This window comes from Canis lupus, chromosome X (genome assembly GCF_011100685.1).
Source record: "Canis lupus familiaris isolate Mischka breed German Shepherd chromosome X, alternate assembly UU_Cfam_GSD_1.0, whole genome shotgun sequence".
Taxonomy (NCBI): Eukaryota; Metazoa; Chordata; class Mammalia; order Carnivora; family Canidae; genus Canis; species Canis lupus.
In genome coordinates, this window is record NC_049260.1 from 86,499,678 (window position 1) to 86,505,677 (window position 6,000).

At 37.2% G+C, this 6,000-nt stretch overlaps 1 long non-coding RNA gene and 1 other non-coding gene across 3 annotated transcripts in view; one reads left to right on the forward strand and one right to left on the reverse strand.

The window, feature by feature from the left end:
- Window positions 1-5,451, reverse strand: part of LOC102155744 — a 30,103-nt gene extending 24,652 nt beyond the window's left edge. For both annotated transcript variants that reach the window (XR_005385993.1, XR_005385994.1), the window contains exons 1-2: window positions 5,276-5,451; window positions 5,057-5,168 (exon numbers count right to left, since the gene is read on the reverse strand). This is a non-coding gene — a long non-coding RNA (uncharacterized LOC102155744). The remainder of the gene's footprint in view (window positions 1-5,056; window positions 5,169-5,275) is intronic.
- Window positions 611-717, forward strand: LOC119868566. Its single transcript, XR_005386561.1, has one exon. It is a non-coding gene; the product is annotated as a U6 spliceosomal RNA (small nuclear RNA).
- Window positions 5,452-6,000: the final 549 nt, after the last annotated feature.

Genomic DNA, 6,000 nt, shown 5'->3' on the forward strand with positions numbered 1-6,000 from the left:
CAGAGTCTACACCATGCTCTAAACATCAAATATAGACTGTAAATTGCCTGGTCATTCATAGGATATCACCAGCATTCCATGAGATGTAGCATACTGGTAAGAATACACATCTTGGAGTCATACAGATCAGATTTAAACTCCAGCTCTGCAGGGCACCTGGGTGGATCAGTTGGTTAAGCATCTGCCTTCGGTTCAGGTCATGATCCTAGGGCCCTGGGTTTGAGCCCCGCATCTCTCACTTTGCCCATTCCCCTGCTCACGCTTGCTGTCTCTTTCTCTCTCTCTCTCCAATAAATAAATAAATAAATAAATAAATAAATAAATAAATAAAGTTAAAAAAATAAATTCCAACTCCACAAATGAACATTTCTGTTATCTTTGCAAATTGTTTCAAATGGGATGCCTGGGTGGCTCAGCGGTTTGGCACCTGCCTTCGGCCCAGGGTGTGAGACTGGAGACCAGGGTTGGAGTCCCACGTCAGGCTCCCTGCATGGAGCCTGCTTCTCTCACTCTGCCTCTCTCTCTGCCTGTGTCTCTGCCTCTCTCTGTGTGTCTCTCATTAATAAATAAATAAAATCTTAAAAAAATAAAAATAAAAAATGGAGTAGCAGTGCTCGCTTTGGCAGCACATATACTAAAATTGGAATGATACAGAGAAGATTAGCATGGCCCCTGCGCAAAGATGACATGCAAATTCATGAAGCATTCCATATTTTTATCATAGTAGTTCCTACCTTCTCCCCTATTGTGTTTCTTTTTGTTTTTATTGTTTCACTCCATTAAAAAAATAAAATGGAGGAGCAATACCTATTAAATAAAATTGTCACAGATTGTATATATTGTATGGGCATAGTGCCATGTGCATAGTAATAGTAGTATTAATAATAGAACCATTGACTGAATACTTAATATGTGCTCATTGTAAAAAATACTTTATATGCATTATATAATTTAGTATATCCAAACACTATTTTATGCATGGACCTTCATAATTTGGTCATAGGTGTGTCACAACTTTGGAGTTATGATGCTATCCATTGTTTTTAAACTGTATTCTCTCAAAAATATGCACAAATATATGCATCTTTGGGCAAAAATCCTGCGCCCTATCTTTCCTTGGCCATTACATCTCCAATTATGGCCCGATTCATCTCCTGGATCTGGAGGGTTCATCTTTGACACCTTAGTCAGTACATTACACTTCTCTTCAGTACATCATCCCTGGATTTTTGATCAATGACTCCATTTTTGTACCCATTGTAGTAAAATATACAGGTTGCCTCACTGGACTTATTATAAGATTACACATCTTCTAGATTACATATCTCTTGAGAGTCCTCCATTCTACACCAAATGTGGCTTCACCTTTGTGTCTTTCAATTCCAACCATGCCTCCTGCTATCTTAATTAGATGTGACTGCCTAATAAAGACTCTAACAGCACAAATCCTTCAGCTAGCAACATCCTAGAGCAAATTTAGTTCCAATCTGTGTCAAATTCCTGGATAATATCTTAATAGAGGTCCAGGTTTGCACTTTTCTCAGAAAATTAAATTATAGGTTCTCGGACCTGGTGCTGGTTGTATTTGGTTTTACTGTCTAGCATCCCCACTTCCTTTGGGGGAATGCTTCTCCTGTCCAATCGAGTGATTCTGGTGAGGCAGCTGCTAATCATAGTGCCCTGTCTCACTGGTCACAGGGGTGGGCTTCTGACTCAGGCCCCTCCAAACATAAAACTTCATTCCTCTAACCACATTGATTGTTCTGGGTTAAGCATATAATCAAGCTTAGCCAATTTGAGTCCTTCCTTGAGGTTTTCAATTTTGAGCTAGAGAAAAATGGACTTGCTTTCTGTGTCAGAAATCTAGGAGAAAGAGGGCTGTAAGCAGTCATCATCCCTGCCATAACGAAAAACCTGCCATGAGGAAAAACCTAACTTATTAGAAAAGAATGAGGCCAACAAATAAAGAAAAGCAAAGGCAAAAGATGGACAGAGATATTCCTGATGGTATCACTTGAGTGTCTGGTCTAGATATTTCAGATGTACCTTGATTCCCAGTTATATGAGCCAATAATTTTATTTTTCTTTTCAAGTGACTTCGATCTGGGATTCTGCCATTTGCAAATGTACTTTCCCATAACTTCCATTGTCTATCTAGTTGCTTGGCTCTCTCTGTATTTCAGATATATTCCATGTTCTAGCAGCTCCTTCTCCTTTTGCATAAACAGGACCTTACTCCATACCTGGCTTTTTGTGGCCCACTACCACTAAGCACGATCCAGCAGTATTGGGCTCTAACCTGTAATGGAGCATACATTTTGAAGTAGCCATTGAGTCAAGGAATTGTTCTTCAACATCAGGGTAGTATGAAGTAGGAGCAGATAGGATTTACAATGAAACAGTGAGGCACCCTAATAGGGGACATATTACAATAATGAGGAAATCCAGAGCTAGACAATACTCAGAGCATGAAATAAGAAGTTAAAGTTGAGAAGAATGCGATTTTCAGTTTTTGGTGTCCTCTAGTTATTCTAGTTCTCTCTAGTTAACTATTTACATTGTTACAACCAGCAATGTCTAGTAACCCATTGTTATTCAAGTAAGAAATGGGACATTAGTATGGAGTGGAATGTGCATTTCTGATTCTCTTGGCTTATTCCAATTGTTGTAGTTGTCTGTCGTATGTAGCTGTTAGTTATCTTGCTACTAGGTAACTAGTTATAGATTTTTTCTCTTTTTTCTCTAGTTTTATGTAGTTCTGAGTTGCTATTCTATTTAACAAAAAAATAAAAAGTTAGATTTGGAAAGATTGAGTTTTTAGCTTTTTTGTTTACTCTGCTTATTGTAGTTATTTTCCCTGAAGTGGTTGTGTAGTCAACACTAGTTACATCTAGTTATCAACAGTCAAGCAAGAAATGAGAACTTATAGTTGAAATTATCATTCTAAGCCTCTTGGCTTACTCAAGTTATTCATTATCTAGTTCTTAGTTAGCTAGTTACTAGTTAACTTTCTCCTCCATTTTCTCCAGTTTTCTATGGTTCTTACTTATTCTAACAAGATATATAAGATTAGATTTGAGATAATTTTTTTTTTAACTTTCTTGGCTTCCTCTACTTGCCAGTAGTTATATCAACTTATCAATAGTTGTTGACCAAGCCTGTTTCCTTCTCTTAGGGACACAGCTGAACTACCTTTCCTAGTTCTCCTTTGTAAGTGGGGCCATCTGATCGGTTCTCCCCTGTGCAATGTGAGCAGAATTGATGTGGCGCTTCTGGGCAGAGCCAGGTAAGGGTGTTGTGTTTTCTCCCAAGCTCTCCTTCTTTCCACAACAATCTTAGAAACCATGTCTTGAAGGTGGTGTTATTATTATAAGATTGAAGGAGTCTGGGTCCCTAAATGACTGGAATAGAGGCCCCTCTGCCTCCTTCTGCTTACATTGGACTTTGACTTGAATGAACAAAAAACCTTTACAGAGTTAAGCCACCGATATCTTGAGATTTGTTATAGGATTTAGCCTATTCTGACAAATATATCCTATCATAGTACTTATCATACTCTGTTGTAAATTGCTTGTTTTATTTCTCCATCTCCTCCATTAGACTGTGAGTTCCTTAAGGGCAGGGCCAGTGTCTATTTATGCATTATTATATCCCTAGTATTTAGTGCAGTATTTGACACACAGTAATTACAGTAATGAATATTATCGTAAGAATACAGTAAAAAATGTGTATGCACTGACAGGACCCCCCCTTATTGTCTCACTAATAAGGACCATCCTTCATTAAAGAGGAGATGCTAATGCTTTACTAGTGGACACTCAGCACCTCTTCCTTAAGTTTTGATTGTAGGTAGGTAAAAGAGCTTTGTAATGATTTTGAGTTAAGTGGTAAGATTCAAAGATTAGCCAGTGGCTTACTCATAGTAGATTTAGAGATTCTTCATCTTACATAGTTGAGTTACATTTTAAGTTGCTTATAAGCAGCCAAGAGAATTTTTCTAAAAAGCTGAATTTCTCTTACGGAGTCCATAGATGTCAGTATAACATAAAACAAATGTACTGAAAACTGGCTTCATGGAATATACATAGCAAGGATATTTTGAAATTCATATATATATGGGGATCTATGAAATGGCAATTAGATTATTCATTCTGGATAAAAATCTAACCAAACAAACAAACACAATCAGCTAAACTAGTATTTGGCAATACACAACAAAAAAGAAATCTGTTTTTTTGAGTTTTTTACTTTCCCAGGTTGAGCAATCACATATAGAAATGAGCCTAGTGTTTTTTAAATGAGTGTTTATAATCATCAAGCAAATTTAACTAAAATCTCATCAATCTCTAGCACATGTTTTGAAATGTGAGAGGAATTTTCTAAGCTCGTAGGAAAAAGAAATGTGCAGTGTTAGGCGGAAACATTTTTCGAGGCTTAGAAAAGGTCAGTGAAAAGATTTCTAAGAAAATTCTAGAACAGTCAGGCCATGCTACTTCCTGAATTGCTTTGTCCAGTTGAAAAGGAAACTGAATCTAATTTTAAAAACAAAACAAAACAAAAAACAAAAAAACCTGGGGGTTATCTCAAGGTCTACTTCATGCCAAATAACCATTTTGCTTTTATTTTCAACTCTCCTTTTGGCTTTGTTCAATGCAACCTGAGTATGAGTGGTATTCCAGAGTGCTACAGGGCACTGATGGACTGCTATAATTCAATACACTGGGTATATTGTTTTTACTGCTCTACACATATCCTTATAACAGATCCTCTAAGGAGAGTGCAGAGTGACAGGGAGCTATTGTGGAACTACTAAAAGACAATGAAGATAAGGTTGCAATTTCCAAATGAAAGTTTTTATTATAATTGCATCTGTGGCACATTTCTTAACCCACTTACATAGAAGACATTGCCAATTACTTCTGAGAGTCAGAAAGAGACAATTAGGTCCATATTTGTACGCTAATAAGCATTGCATTATTTAAACCTGTTTTTCTTTTTCAACTATGAAAATGAGAATTGAGCAGTGGCAATGGAAACATATAAAAGTAGTAATTACCTTCTTCAAAGTGCAGCTTTCCACATAAACACATTTCCGCTAGCAGGCTTAGTAGCTATTTTTCAACAATAAAATTCCGTGAATAAATTTCATTTTCCCCTGTAGAAGTGGCCTGTAGAATACAGAATATCAAATTACCTTAAAAACATCTCTCAGGAAAGCAAAGTTTGCTACCAATGTTGCGAATTTCCTATTTTTTTTTTATATTTGAAAGCCTACCTTCATAGAATATGCTAGCACTTCCATTTAATTTTTTTCCCCTTTTGGAAAAAAATTTCAGCAGGAAGGGGAGAAGAAGGTTTTGCCATGTTCTTGTTAATTGGTATTTGTTGTTAAACTCCAGAGAGACTGGGGAACACGGCTATTGAAGGACTTGGAATTTAATCCCAACAGATCTTGTGGAATATCTCAGTCTTAAGATGTGTCTGTCTCTGTGAATGTTCAACAAGTTCATGTTTGGCCTTTGTCAGGTGGGCTGGCTGATGGTTAGTAAAAAATAAGCCATAAGGAAATTCCTCCCTTGCTTCCTAGAGGGGTAGATTTTCATTTACCAAGATTATCAGGAAATAAACAATCATGAAATCCAAACGAATCCACACTTTAATCGGGGTTTTGTGGTGCTTAGGTTACAGTGCACATTGATTATTTGGCACATAATGTCGAGCATTAGCTCGTTATCGAATATTAGCTATCGCATCTGCATCATGCCAGTTTCACTGAGCAGCCTGCATGTCTGCTGCTTCTGCATGTTTCACACACTGAAAACACTAGTGGAAATAAAGATGAGCATGCCACACACTGCCAAATGAAAGTTTTAGTTATATTCCTCTCCATCAGGAGGACTCTTAGGGGACAGAATTGTGAGTTCTTCAGATACCTCCATTCCTCATTTTTCTAGCACAAAAGGCAACTGATTCTTATGCTTTCCAACTCACAGTGCAACC